Source organism: Mobula birostris, chromosome 19 (assembly GCF_030028105.1).
Source record: "Mobula birostris isolate sMobBir1 chromosome 19, sMobBir1.hap1, whole genome shotgun sequence".
NCBI lineage: Eukaryota > Metazoa > Chordata > Chondrichthyes > Myliobatiformes > Myliobatidae > Mobula > Mobula birostris.
In genome coordinates this window covers 12,312,860-12,332,624 of record NC_092388.1, presented here as the reverse complement: position 1 = coordinate 12,332,624, position 19,765 = coordinate 12,312,860, and positions in this window count along the sequence as shown.

The following is a 19,765-nucleotide window of genomic DNA, read 5'->3' as shown; positions in this document are numbered from 1 at the left end:
TGAGTTTCCCTTTTATTCTTATGTTACCGAGACCGAGATTCTCAGCTGCAAGTAATTATGATGAAGAGTTACTGAGTAATGGCTTCCAGACTCCTGCCTGATGTAGCTTTAATTAAAAGGGACAGTTTTAAAGTACATTCAATGTAAACGTGCTTCGATTTTTTTTTTGAAGACACTGGAAACTTGAAGATGAAATAGGGAATATACTATCCAGCATGGTTACATTTTATGTATTAAAATGAAGAATAAAGTTTTCATTTTGGTTTAAATCTAAACAGTCAGATAATACGTTTTTTGATAGAAGAAAGGAAGCTGTGGATTCTGAGAAGTCAATATTAATAGCGAAAGGTCATGAACATTTTAAAACACCTGCTTCTCAGCTCTCAGAATATGACATTAATGTCTCATTTTTGAAATGTAATCTAGAGCGATTTAACTGACTGTAGGAGTCACTGACAGAAGGTATGCTATCATCTTATTAAATAATGGATTTAATTAGCAGGACTTTGTAGTAAAAAGTGCAGCAGATCACCTTCAGTGGCTTGCAAATAAATGCATTATTATACACAATGTAAATCTGTGTAGATTGAAAAGTAATTATCGTCTGAGATTTTCTCAAAAATATAATCTAAAAAAGATTTTGTATACATAATAAAGTGATCAAACGGCTGAGATAACCGATGAATGAGAATGCATTGAATAAGGTGAAATGAGGTCTGTATTAAACTCATCACCCGAAAGAAAATAATACAGATATTGCCACAATATTACATGTAACATGGAAAGTAGAGATTTCTGGAGAGAAAGGAGCTACAGAGAGTGGTACTCAGCTGAGAATGTATTGGGTGAGGAGAGAACTTTAGGGTGATCTTGCGTTGTAGAAGATGGGAAGAATCAGCCCATTCAAGCGTTTAGCACATATAGGAGATTTCCAAAGGTGAGGTGTTCAAAGCTCAAAGTAAATTTACTGTCAAAGTATGTATACTTTATGTCACCATATACTACCCTGAGATTCATTTATTTGCAGGCATTCACAGTAGAATAAAGAAATACAATAGAATCAATGAAAACCAACCAATGTGCAAAAGAAGGCAAATTGTACGGATACCAAAACACAGAATAAATAAATAAATACTGAAAACGTGAGTTGTAGAGTGAATCCATAGGTTGTGTTCAGTGCTGTGGTGAGTGGAGTTGTCCACACTGGCTCAGGAGCCTGATAGCTGAAGGATAAGAACTGTTCCTGAACTTGCCAGTGTGGGACCTAAGGCTCCTGTACCACCTGGGTGCTGAGGAATTGGAAACCAACCTCGATCAGGAACTTAAGGTGCAGGTTGAGTGGGGCTTGGCGCACAGTAGGACTCGGTGGGCAGAGTTTTGCAAGGCGGAGAGGAGGCTCTCACCAATCGTTAGACTTGCAGGTGAGTTTCAATCATGGAATTATGGGGCTGAGTGATGAGAAAGAACTCAAGCATCCAAAAGCTTTCATGTAGAATGCGTGGAGGAATTCATCAGGATAAGGAGTCCAATGTGAGCACTTTGAGGCTGTGCATGATAACAATGCCTTTAAAAAGGAGAGGTCTGGTCAAAAAATTCAATGATGGTATAGACAGTATCCATGTACTATTATAAAATTAAATTGATAAGAGGCATAGATAGCATGGAAAGCCAGAGACATTTTCCCAGGTGGAAATGGAAAATATGGTGGGGGGGGGGCTATCAATTTAAAGTGATTGGAGGAAAGGATGTCAGAGGTACATTTTACATAGAGAGTGGTGGGTGCATGAAACACCATGCCGGCGTGATGGTAGAGGCAGATACATTAGGGACAATTTATTAAACTCTTAGGTAGGGACATGGATAATGGAAAAATGGAGGACTATGCAGGAGGGAAGTGTTAGATTGATCGTAGAGAAAGTTAAAAGGGAGGGGGGGCACAACATCGTGAGCTGAAGGCCTAAACTGTTTCATGTTCGATGTTTTATGTCATATAAAAAAAAGTCCTTACAATTAATCCTTGCTGCACAGTTCCTAGGGATGGCTCACTGCATATAGTTAACAACTTCAAACAAATTGAGAACCATGGACCCTTAAGAATGGAAAAGGTAATTCTTTACTAAAGAAGGGTTATTTGGTTCAGAGTGTTATCATTTTAAGAATTCATTAACACACCATTGCAATCTTGTTTCCATCCAAATGTGTCAGTTATATGGGCTGAAGATTTCAGAGTGGCCGAAGACATGTCTTTGAAGAGTGTAAGGTTGAGGGAACAGTTTGAATGCCTGAGTACTTGCTGATAATTTCTACAAGCTTCAAAACAACGCTGGCCATCAATGGACGTGAGCCAGTATAGATGTGTGGGCTGAAGGACCTGTACCCAAGCTATTTGTGACTCTATTAATCTTTGCTAGGTTACATTCAGTAAAAACTCTGCCAATGAAACTAATAAATAAACTCTCCATGTATGAATTATGTTAAACAATATATACGTATATCACTATTAAAATGAGAATGATCCACTTTATTTATTTATTTTTATTTATTTAGAGATAGAGTGTGGAAATGGCCCTTCCACCCCAACGAGCTGTACTGCACAGCAAACTCGCCTGTTTAACCCTGGCCTAATCACAGGGCAATTTACAATGACCAATTAACCTACTAACCGGTATGTCTTTGGACTGTGGGAGGAAACCGGAGCACCCGGAGGAAACCCAGGAAGAACGTACAAACTTTCTTACAGAGGACACAGGAATTGCACTCCGAACTCCAATGCTCTGAGCTGTAATAGTGTCAGGCTAACTGCTACGCTACCATGGGCCACAGCATATACGTAAACAAAACTGGTGAGACTCGCTCAGTCTTGAAGAAGGGTCTCGGCCCAAAACATTGACTATCTAATATTCATTCCTGTAGATGCTGACTGAGTTACTGAGTTCCTCTGGCATTTTGTGAGACATTGTGCGTGCACGTGTGTGTGTGTGTGTGTGTGTGTGTGTGTGTGTGTGTGTGTGTGTGTGTGTGTGTGTGTGGGGCTACTGTTATAAAATGCCTCACGTGGGAGACAACTACCTGCATGAAATTCTGTACAATGTGATTCAGTTCACACTAACCCTACAGCAATGCCAGCACCAATCGGAATTGTACAATGTGTGTATTGCAATTGTGAAATATTTAGTGGTTTGAACAATCTCTGCAACAATACTATCCAACAGCCAGAAAGACTACGATGTATGTGTTTGTTCCTGTATGCCAATTTTAAAAGCTAGCATGCATTAAACTACAGAGTTCCGCCCATGTTTATCCCCATAATCCTTTATCTTTCTGTCACTTATCCATGATGGACCCACCTGCTCAGTGTATGGTAGAAGCAATTAAAATGACAAGTGAGTCTGCTTGACAAGGGATACTGCAGTTTTAATGAGGGCAATGAATAGCACCCTGTGCATTAAAATTCTCATTCAGTTCCTGGCAGACAAAAGTGATAATAAATATTCTGATAGTGATGAGATCAATCATTCATCCCTTCAGCATTCATGGAATGGCTGCCTCTTGTGGATCTAATTATTACAGCCATGATACAATAGTCATAGAGTTCGGGTGTTCCATTACATGTTATGAGGAACTCCATAGCTCGCTGTGTAGTATATGATCTTCTCTGAAATTAATGCAGCTAGCAAGTTCGCATAGATTTAATGCCTCCACTGAGCAAGGTTCCATGTTTCTGAACTAAATTTACACCACACACACATTTGGAGTATTTCTTCACTGCTCCTTTCGCTCTGATTCTAATCCTCGCCAAAGGGAAACTGTTGCTGTGCATTCATGCCAGAAGGGATTCGAGTTAAAAAATGAATTTCTTACATAAATTGTTTTGTACAAAGTACAGTTATTACAGATTCTATTTTATGAAAGTCAGTATTACTTCAGAACTTATAATTAAGGAACAAAGTGTCTTTTACTCCAGTAATACAAGCCCTCCAGCGAGAAACTTAAAGATGAAAGAGGCATGTCTTTCAACACACACTCCCTTATTAAAAGGAAACTAATGTAAAAAAAAATCTTGTAGAACTTTAATCACAAGTCATATATGGCCACAAATCATTTTCTTGAATTATAAAACCGTAAATATAAATCCTCTTATCAAGAAAAGTAAAGATTTGCAAAATGAACACAAGAAAGTCAGCAGATGCCAGAAATCTTTATCAACACACACAAAATGCAGGAGGAACTCAGCAGGTCAGGCAGCATCCATGGAAATGAATAAATAGACAACGCTTCAGGCTGAGACGTCAACTATTTACTCTTTTCCATAGATGCTGCCTGATCTGCTGAGTTCCTCCAGTGTTTTGTGTGTGTTGATAAAGATTTTTAAATTGGCTTTATTTGTCACGTGTACATCGAAATTTCGAAGCATGCAGTGAAATGTGTGGTTTGCGTCAATGACCAATACAGTCCGAATATGTGCTGGAGGCAGCCCACACGTGTCGCCTTGCACCTAATGCCAACAAAGCGTGTCCACAACTTGCCAACTTGAACCAGTACAGAGCACCCAGAGGAAACCCACAGGGAGTTACAGGGAGAAGATACAAGTTCATTACAGACAGCGGCAGAAATTGAACCCCAATCACTGATCATTGGTGCTGTAATTGCATTATGCTAACCACTACGCTACCATGCAGCCCTATTCCTCATGTTAACATACTGGATAACACATATCTATACACAGATGAGTAACAAAATCTAACCATGGATTGATGAAAGAGGGCCAAAGAGATCGATCCAGTTGTTTGTGATAACACACGTGCACCGAGATGTTGGCTTTCATCTTTATCGCTGTCACTGTAAGACTGGTCTGCTTTGACCATTCATTGATAAATATATAAACCAACCTGATGATGCATGCTGATGATTTGTTATCTGTCATATCTGATGATGAAGTTAGATGTGTACAGGGGGTGGCGAATCTGTGGAATTCATTGCCACCGATGAGTCTGGTGGCCAAGTCATTGGGTATATTTGAAACAGATGTTGGCAGGTTTTTGATTCGTAACAGGGTCAAAAAATATGAGGAGAAGGAAGGAGAATGGGGTTGAGTTGGATAATAAATGAAACAGGATGGAATAGTGGAGCAGACTCAATGGGCTGAATGGCCAAATTCTGCTCCTATATCTTATGGTCTGATGATTCTTTTAGATGGTGTAAACTGCATGATGAAACCTGTGTAAAAGAGTTCTTAAAGTAGAAAAGCTATTGTGCTGGGACAATTTCTATCTTTCAACCTTGGATAAAACAGTGGTGGTGTTCCACAGGGATCTGTGTTGGGACTGCTCCTTTTCATATTATATGTCAATGACTTGGAGGACAGAATTGATGGTTTTGTTGCAAAGTGCGCAGACAGTATGAAGATAGGTGGAGGAGCAGGTTGTTTTGAGAAAGTAGAGACACTACAGAAGGACTTAGACAGATTAGGAGAATGAGCAAAGAAGTGGCAGATGGAATACAGTGTTGAGAAGTGTATGGTCATGCAGTTTGGTAGAATAAATAAAAGGGTAGACTATTTTCTAAATAGAGAGAAAATTCAAAAATCCAAGATGCAATGAGACGTGGGAGTCCTTGTGCAGGATTCCCTAAAGGTTAATTTGTAGGTTGAGTCTGTGGTGAGGAAGGCAAATGTAATGTTAGCATTCATTTCAAGAGGACTAGAATATAAAAACAAGGATGAAATGTTGAGGCTTTATAAAGCACTGGTGAGGCCTCACTTGGATACTATGAGCAGTTTTGAGTCCCTTGTCTTAGAAACAATATGCCAACTCTAGAGTGGGTGCAAAGGAGGTTCACAAAAATGATTCCAGGATTGAATGGCTTGTCATATGAGCAACACACATCAAAGTTGCTGGTGAACGCAGCAGGCCAGGCAGCATCTCTAGGAAGAGGTACAGTCGACGTTTCAGGCCAAGACCCTTCGTCAGGACTAACTGAAGGAAGAGTTAGTAAGAGATTTGAGAGGGGGAGGCAGAGGGGGAGATCCAAAAATCTCTTACTAACTCTTCCTTCAGTTAGTCCTGATGAAGGGTCTCGGCCTGAAACATCGACTGTACCTCCTCCTAGAGATGCTGCCTGGCCTGCTGCGTTCACCAGCAACTTTGATGTGTGTTGCTTGAATTTCCAGCATCTGCAAAATTCCTGTGGCTTGTCATATGAAGAGCATTTGACGGCTCTAGGCCTGTATTCCCTGGAATTCAGAAGAATGAGAGATGACCTAATTGAAATCTAATGAATATTGAAAGGTCTGGATAGGATGCATGTGGAGAGGATGTTTCCTATGGTGGGAGAGTCTAGGACCAGAGGACACCGCCTCAGAATAGACAGTCATCCTTTCAGATGAGGAGGATTTTTTTTTTCTTTTTTGCACCATTCTCGGTAAACTCTAGAGACTGTTGTGCATGAACTTCCTGGGAGATTAGTAGTTTCTGAGCTACTCAAGCCATGCTGTATTGCATCAACAATCATTCCATGATCAAAGCCACTTAAATCATATTTCTTCCCCATTCTGATGCGTGGTCTGAACAGCAACTGAACCTCTTGACCATGTCTGCATGCTTTTATGCATTGAGTTGCTGTCACATGATTGGCTGATTAGATATTTGCATTAACGAGCAGGTGTACAGGTGTACCTAATAAAATGGACACAGAGTGTATGTTCTAATCCAGGCAGGTTAGAAAAATCTTCTCTTATATAGGCAGCGGCAATGAACTTGAGCTCGCTAACTGTAAGAGTGGTGAAAGCAGAAAGAAGTAGGACTTTCCAAAGGGAACTGGAGACAGATAATAACTTAGAGGGCTGCAGGTAAAGTGCAGGGAAGGGGGATTTAATCGATTGATCCACAGGGAGCCAGGACAGACTGAACAGGCCAAATCGGCTCCTTTTGTGCCGTAACAATTCTGCGAATTGATGAGAGTGCCATATATATTGAAAGAGTTAGCTCATATTTTAAGTACATTTGATGCTTGAAATACCTTGTGCAACGGCAAAAGGAAGGGCATAATCATTTACAATTTGTGTTATAATGTATGAGTGCAGTGATATTTTGCAGTAAGTGGAGATGAAGGCAGTCATGCAAAACAATGTGGATACCTCTATTAATGGTCCACATAAAAGAATGATAAAGTTTCTGGCCTGGTCCCAGAAATTAAATGCAAGTCCATATTTAGTCATTACGTAACATTTGAATGAACTCATCATCACTGAATAGCTTCAACTTTTACACTCAGTGGCCACTTTATTAGGTACACCCAAGCACCTGCTCATAATGCCGATATCTGATCAGCCAATCGTGTGGCAGCAAATCAGTGCATAAAAACATGCAGACGTCATCAAAAGGCTTAGTTGTTGTTCAGACCAAAGATCAGAATGGGGAAGAAGTGTGATCTAAGTGATGTTGACCGTGGAGTGATTGTTGGTGCCAGACAGGGTGGTTTGAGTATCTCAGAAACTGCTGATCTCCTGGGATTTTCATCCACAACAGTCTCTAGAGTTTACAGAGAATGTTGTGAAAAATTAAAAAAAAACATCCAGTGAGCAGCAGCTCTGTGGGCAAAAACACCTTGTTAATGAGGGAGGACAGAGGAGAACGACCAGACTGGTTCAAGCTGACAGGAAGGCAACACTAACGCAAGTAACCACACATTACAAAAGTGGTGTGCAGAGAAGCACCTCTGAACACACAATACATCGCACTGTGAAGTGGATAGGCTACAGCAGCAGAAGTCCACGAGCTACGTTACCTGCTGTGCTAGAAGCTCAGAAGCTTTTGCGGAAGGGGAAAGATTATCGTTTCTGAAGTCATGCCTCCTGTACCTAATAAAGTAGCCACTGAGTATATGTGGAATGCTTTGGGGAGAATATATATTATGAAAAATAACAAAGTATACAATGAGAAACAAGTTTCACTTATTGGGCATTATGGTATTGTAAAATATTAATTTGTGGATTAAGAATTTAAGCATTTAAGGCTTTCATTATATCCTATACTCAACATAGATAATATCCATTAAATACATGTGTAGGTCAACAAACTTTTGTGAAGCATAACCTGTCACCATAATTTTCAGTTATAAAGCAGTGGTATTGATGCATAGCCAAGGAACAGAGACAGTACTGTGGGTTTTTGAAAGAAATGGCTATCATAAAATACTTCACTGGAAAAACAAGTATAGCATCGTGAATTCCTGTCAAGTTCTTCGTTAACAAAGGGTCCTGTTGACCTACAATTCGAAAAATTAGCCCGCCATGTACCTGCTAATGGCTTCAACTTCGCCATAGGGCAAATCCTGTTTCAATCCTCATCTGATCACTTTAGATACACAACTTCAGTGCTCTGAAATGAGAGATTAAGTTCTCATGATGAATTTAAAATATAATATATGTGTTAGTTGTATTCAGTAGACAATGAATAATAAGTGTTTTGATTTAATTTTTGTTTTATTTAGTGATACAGGGCAGAATTGGCCTTTCCATGCCTTCAAACCACTCTGTCCCAGCAACCCCACAACCCTGATTAACCCTAACAATTTACAAATGACTAATTGACCTGCCTGGTACACCTTTGGAATGTGGAAGAAATCAGAGGGCCCAGAGAAAAATAAAACACACAATGCGTCGAACATATTCCACAGGGAGATCATACAGAAACTCAGAACTGCGGCAGAATTGAACTCTGAACTCTGGACGTCCTGATCTGTATCGGTATTGTGGTAACCGCTATGCTAACAATGGCATACATGGTTTAATATCAATATTAAATAAATAAATATAACATTATAAATATAGATGTGTATAATTAATAAACAATTGATATTAATATTAATGAACAATGTATTAATATCAATATTAATACATTAATATTATTATTCAATCACAAAACATTCTTTTTTTCCCAGTAATCCACCACAGAATGAAAGTTAGTGCCCTCCTTTGAACAAAATGACAGCAGTCCTGATGAAGGGTCTCAGCCTGAAATGTTGACTCTTCATTCCTCTCCGCGGATACTGCCTGACCTGCTGAGTTCCCTCAGCATTTTTGTGTGTGTTCTTCTGGATTTCCAGCATCTGCAGATTCTCTTGTGCTTGTGACAGCATGAATCAACTGAGCTATGCATTGCAGCAGTATGCTTCTGCGGTGAACAACTAACAAGCACTTTTTCCCGGCTTAACGCTGGCCAAATTGAGGTGCAGGTTCCCCCTGACTCTCAGCAGCCGGGCTACCTTTGCTGAATCCTGGGCTGCAAGGCCCTCCCCTGAATTCGGACAGAGTCACAGAATTTTACAACAGAGAAATGTTTGCTCCTGAAATAGCTCTTCCTTAGTCCACATTCCTAGCATTTCCCGAAGTCCACTTTCGACACACAAAAGTCGTCCAATTCCCCTCTATAACCGATTATAGATCAGGCTAACCCTACCGCATGTAGAAGGTACTCCAAAATCCCAAACTCTTCTCTGGTCTCATTCAGTGAAGGCGTTAAAATGTCATCCTTTAGATTTAGTCTCATGAGCACACAAAATCAGTCTCTTCCAAGTTTCTTTATTAAATTTCATCATAATGTTGACCAGCTCTAATTTTGGTGAAAGTAGCCCTGTTTTTCTCTTCTGACCGCATGAAAGGCTTTTACTTCTGTGAGCTTTGTAGTGGAAGTATTTGCCCCTCTTCATGGATTTGATGTCCCCTTTGTAGTTATTCTTGCTGGCTGAAATCTAGAAGTTATTTATATGTCAGTCTGGTTTTACATGCTCCATAATCTAACTAGAATCATATAAACTTTTTTTAGCATTTCAGCAGCTGACCCTTCCACTTGTAACAGAGCCACTTTCTTTTCAGGACCATCAATAAGGCACCAAACAGTACACTCATGACAGAGTTAGGCACGTGAAGTTGGAGAACAAATAACTGAATGCTTAACAAAGTGGCTGAACATGAAAAGCAGACAGTGAGTCTAAAGGTCATTAATCAAACTGGAGAAAGGCCAAGAGAGTTTTTCGCAAGGACCAGTTGTGGACTTTGTTCTTCAATATAGGACATAGAACATAGAAAAGCACAGTACAGTTCCCTTCAGCCCATCTTTTATCCTACTCTTCGATCAATCCAACAATATTATTTACATTTTTTTCTTTAGACTCCAGAGCAAATAATTCCATTTCTGATTTTGCAAATGAAACAAAATCATTGGTTATCACTAAAAATGAGCATAGTGAAGGCAAAAACATTATTGTAGATGAAAGGACATCAAACATTACCGTACAGTCCGGGCTCTTTAGCCCATGATGAGGTTCCGACCTTTTAACGGACTCTTTGATTATTCTAGCCATTCGCTCCGAGAGAGATCTCCATTTTTCTTAGATCCATGTGCCTATCTAAGAGCTTTGTAAATTTCAGAGGTGGTGTATCTGCCTTTACCATCACCCCTGGCAAGACATTCTATGCACCCATCACTCTCTATGTTAAAAAATTACCTCTGACATCTCCCCTATATTTTCCTTCAATTACCTTAAAACTATGCCTCTTCATATTAGCCATTTGTGCCCGAAGAAAATGTCTCCGACTATCCACTAAACCTATGTCTCTTATTATATTCTACACCTCTATCAACCTCCTTTGCTTCAAAGAGAAAAGCCCTGGCTCCCTCGACCTCTCCTCATAAGACTTGCTCTCTAGTCCAGGCAGTATCCTGATAAATCTCCTCTGCACTCTCGCTAAAGCTTCCATGTCTTTCATATAATGACGCCATCAGATGGTTGATGGACTAGTTAATTTTAATATACACTCAGTGACCAGTCTATTAGGTATCTTCTGTACCTAATAAAGTGGCCACTAAGTATATGCTTGTGGACTTCTGCTGCCCACTGGATGCTTTTTGTTTCTTGCACCATTCTCTGTAGACTCTAGAGATGGTAGTGTTTGAAAATCCCAGGAGATCAGCAGTTTATGAAATATTCAAAACACCCTGTCTGGCACCAACAATCTTCTGGCCTCTCTCATTATCAAGGTGTTTTCCCCCATGGAACTGCCACTTGCAGGATGTATTTTGTTTTACTTTAACACAATTCTCTGTAAACCCTAGAGAACATTGTACGTGAAAATCTGGGAGATCAGCAGGTTATGAAACACTCAGAACACCCCATCTGGCACCAACAATCATTCCAAGCTCAAAGTCACCTAGATCACATTTCTTCCCCATTCTGATGACTGCTCTGAACAACAACTAAACTCTTGATCATGTCAGAATACTTTTATGCATTGAGTTGCTAGCACATGATTGGCTGATTAGATACTTGCACTAACAAGCAGATTTACAGGTATACCTAATAAAGTGGCCATTGAGTGTACATAAATGTGAGGTGATCCATTTTGGTTCCAAAAACATCAACTAAAATTTAGAAGTTCAATTTGGAAGTGAAGAACCCTTGATGAAAAGATGGCCTGTGGTACCCAGATCCAAGTTATTAATTTATCCAGAGAAGCATTGAAAACAGCTTGGGGAGCACCACTGTCTACATCCCCTCCAGCATAAATAACAGTCGTTCAAAACAAATTTCCGTTTCTTACTTCTGAGCCAAGATCCATGTAGCCAGTATCAATTTCTATTCAATTTCGTGTACCTGGGTGTTGATCCCTGAGGATCTAACTTGGTCACAACATATCGGTGCTGCTACAAGACAAGACAGTGACTATGTTTCATTCAACACACATCAAAGTTGCTGGTGAACGCAGCAGGCCAGGCAGCATCTCTAGGAAGAGGTGCAGTCGACGTTTCAGGCCGAGACCCCTCAGTCCTGATGAAGGGTCTCGGCCTGAATCGTCGACTGTACCTCTTCCTAGAGATGCTGTCTGGCCTGTTGCGTTCACCAGCAACTTTGATGTGTGCTGTTTGAATTTCCAGCATCTGCAGAATTCCTGTTGTTTGCGACTATATTTCATTAGGAGATTGAGGAGATTTGGTTTATCACCTAAAACACTCCAAAACTTCTACAGATGTACTGTGGAAAGCATTCTGACTGGCTGCATCAGCATCTGGTATGGGGGTGGTGGGGAAGGTGGGTGGAAACTACTGCACAGGATTAAAGTAAGCCTCAGAGAGTTGTTAAATTAGTCAGCTCTATCATGGCTACTAGCCTCCATAGTATCCAAGACACCTTCAAAGAGTCATGCCTTAGAAAGGTGGCGTGCATCATTAAGGAACCCTATCACACAGGGCATGCCCTCTTCTCATAGTTACCATCAGGATAGAGGTACCTGAAGGCACACACTCAGTGCTTCAGGAACAGCTTCTTCCCCTCTGCCATCTGATTCCTTGAACCCATGAACACCACCTCACTACCTTTTTTTATTTCTGTTTTTGCACTATTTTAATTTAACTATTTAATAAACATATTTATGGTTCCTAAGGTTGTCATAGCTCCCACTGCCTGTAAAGTGCTCCAAATGGCGTGCATCTCTAACAGCCTCTGACAACCAGATCCAACTCTTGACCTTCACATGTAGTTTAGCTACTAGGCCCGGCAGAACTGTTTCTACTCAAAACCAGTTGCTTCGGACAGGTGGGGCTCATCAGCCTTGGACGGCAGCCTGCCTGGGAGAAGGAAAACTCTAATTTTAATTCTCCGCTGTCTTGCAGCCAAACCCACCCATGGGAAAGGCTTCAGGAGTAAACACCAAGGAAGAAATCCAGATCTGGGGTCCCTAAGGCAATTTGATGTTGTTTACAACTTCACCCTGGCAACCTCTGTGACGACACTGGTGCCAAGCTGTATCAGCGCTTACCCTTCCCTTGGACGACATCAGTGACGTGGAGAGGGGGAACCCGCTGCATGGGCAACAGCCGGTTCTTCAAATCCCCACCCAGGCTTGAGCCCTGGAGAGGACACAGTCCACCAGAGGCACAAACCCATGATCCCCTGGGATCGACGGCTGCCTACTACACGTATTTGTTCTTACTGGATTTCAGGCTCTTTTCCATATTTATCATGGATTGCATTGTACTGCTGCCGTAAAGTTAACACATTTCAAGACATACTGGTGATATTAAACCCGATTCTGACTCTGATTCTGATCACATTTACTTCCCTTCAGTTTTGCTCACATGATCAGTATAATGCATTTATCAAACACACCCTGAGAGTCCGTGAATACAGCATCAATTGGAATGTCCTCAATAGTCCTTGATGTTCTCATCAAAAAAATTCAAGCTAATTACTGTAAGTATCATTTGTGTTTAGCAGGCCCTTGTTGGGTTCTCTTTATGAATCCATATTTGTCCAAATGCCAATAATTTAGTTCCTTATTGAAACAATATCACATTTAGTTGGGCCTGTTATTTCTATCTCGCATATTTTAAGCAACGTTAAGTAATATTATTATCCTTCTCAAATTTTATTGTGTGGGTATGTGTCCATCTGGTATTTCTGGGTAAAACAGCCTCTTTATTTCGTTTTGTTCAATCTACTTATCTGCCTATGGTCTCCCAAAATAACTCCGAAACATCTTTGCAGTTAACCATGTTCCGTAGTTCTGTTTGAACTTTTTTTTATATTGGACCCAACATCCAAATCAAAAGCATTTTAGTATATTGAGAAGATCACTGATCTGCGAAGTGGCCCCAAGGCACTCTTGTACTGTCATCCCCCGGCTCTAAAAAGGATCCATTATCTACTCCCTGCCTTATTGTTGTTCTGCCAGCTGCTTATCCATTTCATAAAGTTGCTTGAAATTTATTAACAGACTTCCCACACAGCACTCTATCAAATATTATTCTAAAATTTCCAAATACACTCTGTAAACTGTGGAGACCGTTGTGAGTAAAAATCTCAGGAGTTCAGCAGTTTCTGAGATACTCAAACCACCCTATCTGGCACCAACAGTCATTCCATGGTCAAAGACACTTGGATCACAATTCTTCCCGATTCTGGTATTTACAACAACTGAACCTCTTGACCACATCTGCATGTTTTTATACGTTGAATTGCAGTCATGTGATTGGCTGGTCAAATATTTGCATTAATGAGCAGATGTACAAGTGTACCTAACAAAATGACCTCTGAATGGACATCAACAACATTTTCTTTTTCAATGGGATCTGCTATGCCCCCCGCCAAATAATTTTCACATAGATTTATTGCACACATCTTCCTTTCATAGATTCGTATTGTAGTATCACAGCAATGTAGCCATTAGCGAAACACTTTACAGCTCTCACTATACGATGGGACTTTAATTCCCTATGCTATCTGCAAGGGATTTGTATATTATCTGTGAGTGACCATGGAATCACCTAGAACGGGACCAGATGGGTTTCCTCAAGGTGCTCTGGTTTCCTACTGCATTCCAAAAGCAGAGATGTTAAAGCTGGTAAGCTGTGAGTGTGCTACGTTGGTGTCAAAGTTCAAAAAGTTTAAAGTTCAGATGCATGACAACACTTGTGGGCTGCCCCTAGCAAATATTTAGATTGCGTTGGTTGTTAATTCAAACAAAGCATTTCACTTGTGTTTTGCAGTTTCAATATACATGTAACAAATAAAGTTAAACTTTTAATCAATCATTTGATTACTCTTAATCATTTTATGCCTATGAAAGTAAGTGCCCACTTTCTCTCTTTAACACCTCTAGGAGTTTAGGATGAGTCTGGTGTATAATTACCTGTTTTTTATGTTTTATTTCAGGATCTTAATGAAAAATACCCCAATTCAAGCCAAGAAAGTTTAGCAAAGCTCCTGCTTCCTCAGGAGGCGAAATAAATTCAGTATGTCCCAGTTGTCTCTTATCAATTTTTGTCGATGCTCAGAGAAAGCATTTATCTGGATGCAACTTCCTGTACCTCTTCCTAGAGATGCTGCCTGGCCTGCTGCGTTCACCAGCGACTTTTATGTGTGTTGCTTGAAATTCCAGCATCTGCAGATTTCCTCGTATCTGGATGCATAACAGCTTGGTATGGCAACTGCTCTGCACGTGACTGCAAGAAGCTGCAGAGGGTTGTGAACACAACTCAGCATACTACACGAACCAGTTTCTCTTCTCCGTCTACGTTTCTCACTGCCTCAGTAAAGCAGCCAGCATAATCTAAGAAACACACACAAAATTCTAGAGGAACTTGGCGGGTCAGGAGGCTTCTATTGTTGTTGTTCCTGTTCGCGCTGTGGCACATCAGGTGGCATTCTTGCCATTTCTATAGCATTTGACTGTTTTCTACGAGGCCGAGTTGCTAGCTCGACACTCAACCCGGCATGGATGGAAAGCATGCAAGGAGCCGGCGGGATTCGAACTTGCGACCATATGCCTCCAAGTCCGGCGCTGCTGCCAGCAAGGAAGCTTCTATGGAAGTGAATAAACAGTAGACATTTCAGGCCAAGGCCCTTCTTCAGGACTGGAAAGGAAGGGGAAGGCACCAGAATAAAAAGGTGGCGGGAGGGGAAATAGGCTAGTCCAAAGGCGAATCCAGGCGGGTAGGAAGGGTAAAGGGCTGGAGAGGAAGGACTCGCCAGGAGGATAGGATAGGAAAGGAGAGTGGACCATGGGAGAAAAGGAATGAGGAGGGGACCCAGCAGAAGGTGATAGGCAGGTGAGAAGGGGAAAAGAGGACAGAGTGGGGAATAGAAGAAGAAGGGAGAGGGAGGGAAAACATTTTAACTGGAAGGAGAAATCGATATTCGTGCCATCAAGTTGGAGGCTGCCCAGACGGAATATAAGGTGTTGCTTCTCCACCCTGAGGAGATCCATTGTCAAAGACCGCACCCACCCCAGACATTCTGTCTTCTCCCCTCTCCCATCAGGCAAAAGATACAAAAGCCTGAAAACAGGGAACTACCAGGCTCAAGGACAGCTTTTACTCTGCTGCTTTCAAACTCTTGAATGACTAGATGCACTCTTGACTTCACAATCTATGTCGTTATGTTATTACACTTTATTGTTTACCTGTAGAGCACTTTCTCTGTAACTCTTACATTTTATTCTAAACTGTTATTGTTTCACCTTATTCGAGCTCAATGCACTGTGCAATGATTTGATCTGTATGAACAGTATGTAAGGCAAACTTTTCACTGTATCTTGTTATACGTGACAATACCAATTCTCTAGGCAACTACATCTAAGGATGTTTGAAAGATTGTACACAGAGCATATCCATTACTTCATGCTTGGCTTCCTTCGCTGTTGTGAGCTGCGTGATATATTTCTATTTTGTTTTCAGTACAGTCCTGGCAGCAATAGCCGGGGCAGCCCTGAAGCCCAGTGACCGTGCTACCGTCCTGCGGCCCCAGCGACCCGCGTTCTAATCTGAAATCCAATACTGTCTGTGCGGAGTTTTCACATTCTGCTCGTAACCATGGGGCTTTCCTCACACACCTGGGAGATGTGCTGTTTAAGTCCTGCTGTAAATGATCACTGACGCAGGTGAGTCAAGGAGAAGAGAAGTCGATGGGGATACAGGAGGAGGAAAGTAGAATGTTTGCTGATCAGTGTGACCCGGTGAGCCAACAGACCTAATTCCATTTAGATGTAGGAACAGAATTAGGCCATTTGGCCCATCGAGTCTGCTCCACCATTTCATCATGGCTAATCCATTTTCCCTCTCTGCCCCAATCTGCATGTCTTTTCCCCATAACCCTTCATGCCCTGATCAATCAAGAACCTATCAATCTCTGCCTTAAATATACCTGATGACTTGGCCTTCACAGCTGCCTGTGGCCATGAATTCCACAGATTCACCATCCTCTGGCTAAAGGAATTCCTTCTCACCTCCGTTCTAAATGGCCATCCCTCTATTCTGAGGCTGTGCCCTCTGGTCGTAGACTCCCCCACCATAGGAAACATCCTTTCCACATCCACTCTACTGAGGCCTTTCAACATTCGATAGGTTTCAATGAGATTCCCCCCTCATTCTTCCAAACTCCAAGGAGTACAGGCCCAGAGCCATCAATCAGGGCTGTAATACTGCATTATAAAGCCTCAACATTACGTCCTTGCTTTTATATTCTAGTCCTCTCGAAATGAATACTCACGTTACATTTGCCTTCCTCACCACCGACTGAACCTGCTGGTTAATCTTTAGGGACCCCCAAGTCCCTTGCTGTTCCATACTGTCTGGATAAATATTAAGTATCTCTGGCTCTCAGGAATAGAGCTGAGGTCAGAGGGTATCCAGTCTCTATCCTGTCCTCTCCATCCCACTTCTTCCCTCATTCCTCTGATATCCACCTGTCAAGTGTCACCTTGTCACTTTATCACCTCCTGTCAGAGTTACCCGGTGTTACTTTATGTACATACAACAAGTCCATGTATTTAAACCAATCTTATGTATATGCAGTCTCACTCAGTCACTTGTACATTGTGTTCCATGAGATTGCTTTTATATTTCCATTTGTTGATTTTTTGTTTTTTTATTGTGTTCTTTATGCTTATTGTGATTTTTTTTATGCTGCATCAGATCTGGAGTATCAATCATTTTGTTCTCCTTTACACTCGTGTACTGAAGAATGACAGCAAACAATCCGGAATCTTGGATATGAATAGCCCTGTTCATTTTCTTGCCAACAGTGATCCCCAGAACTCCGTAATTATGGTGTCATTCAGCAAGAAATACTTCTTGTTTGAGATATTAGTCAGCTGGCATGTTTAATGTGACAGAAATCATTTGGGAAAGCTTGCACAGGTCTTTTGATGTCGGATTTCCACATGCTAGTCTTATAAAAAATGCAAGGTCTTTGGAAGGAGCAGTAACTTATTTGGATCTTAAATTGATGAGTACAGAAGGAAGCAGGTCGTTAGAACTGGAGAAATTCTGCTTGAAGTAAATCAATCAAGCAAACCCCCCCCCCCCACTCATCAGCCTTCACTCTCCCCCCACCGCGTTTCCGTTCCTTCTACAGAAGGGAAGAGTGACACAGCAAGCCTCCCCCTGCAGAACACTAACCTCAGGCTCGGCCTCTCCTTTGGAAACCGGGCCGTCTCACGGCATTTCAGGTATTTTTAGAATGAAAGGAGAGTTCAAATAAAATGAAAATAAAAAATACAAGTTCTTTTTATTCCAGCCTGACCTCATCAGATCATCTAGGACAAGGCAACTGTTGAACGTTGGATAAGCTCCACACTTGTATTTGTCGTTCTGCTACTTCCAAAGGCATCTGGACTGTCAACATTCAGAACACATGCAACTCCACAGCAATGAAGTAAACACATATCTAGCAGGCACAATTCCAGAACTTCAGAATCAGGTTTATTATCACTGATATATATGCTGTGAAATTTGTTGTTTTGTGACTGCAGTACAGTGCAATACATGAAATACACTCTCAAGTTACAATAATAAATCGCTAAATATATTAACACAAGAGATTCTGCAAATGTTGGAAATCCAGAATCCTCGGCCTCCATCAATAGACGACGGTGTGACACTTTTCTGATGATACTTGGGCTATTTGGGCTACTGTACATCCCCTCTCTAGAGTGACAGTCTCTCTCACAGCGGCCGGAGGAGAAGGAGGAAGGTGCTCTGGGTGATTGATGTATCTCTGGCTTTTCTTCTGTCCCTCTTGTTGGTGAGCATGTTGGTCTTCAACACGTTGCACACCACTATTGACTGTGGCCCTTCATGCTGTCGGGTCGTCAACTATTTCCTCCCACGTGTTGAGGTCGGTGCATGCCAGCTGCATGCCACGCTTGCTGACGTCCCTGTAGCAGAGGCACGGTCTTTCTCATGGGTGGTAACCCTCACTCAGCTCGCCTCGCCTTGGAAATGAGTCCCTGGTCCATCCGTTTGACATGGGCCAACCACCTGAGGCGTCTGTGGCTGAGTAGTGTGTGGGTGCTGAAGGTGTCAGCCCACAACCTCTGTGTTGGTGATTCTGTCCTGCCTGGAGATGTGCGAGATGTGCCTGAGGTATGATCTAGAATAACACAGACAAAATGCCGGAGGAACTCAGCAGGTCAGGCAGCATTTATGGAAAGCAATAAAGAGCTAATGTTTCAGGCCGAGACTCCTCGTCAGGACTGGAAGGGAAGGGGACAGAAGCCAGCAGAAGAAGGTAGGGAGAGAGGAAAGTGTTAAAGCTGGCAGGTGGAAGGTGAGACCAGGTGCTGAGGAAGGTGGGTGCGTGGGAGAAAAGGGATGAAGTGAGAAGCTGGGAGGGGATGGTGGAAAAGGTGAAGGGCTGAAGAAGAAGGAATCAGATAGGAGTGGAGGGTGGACCACGGGAGAAAGAGAAAGAGGAGGGAGGTGAAAGGCAGGTGAAGAGAAGCGAAGGATTAGGAGGGGAGCCAGAATATGGAATGGTAAAAGAGATAAGGGGGAGGAGCAGGGAGAAGTTAGCAGACATGAGAGAAACCGATGTTTGTGCTGTCGGGTTGGAGGCTTTATTTATTTATTTATGACCTGTCAATCTATCTGTTTATCTACCTACGTATCTATCTGTCCAGCCAGTCGTGAAGGAGGCTCTCGGCCTGAAACATCGACTGTTCAGTCACTTCCACAGCTGCCTGAACTGCTGAGTTCCTCCAGCATTTTTTGTGTATTGCTCTGGATTTCCGGCGTCTGCAGACCTTCTCGTTTTTATCTCTCTATTTATATGACGATGAGCTTAGACAATATATCACCCAACTGAAAAACTGTCACACAGCGCTTCAGATCTCTCCATAATGAACAGCGGCCTGAAATAAAATGGAAATCAAACATGCAATTCTTTTTAATACTCTGATGATTTTTCTCCCAGCCCGACTCATAAGATT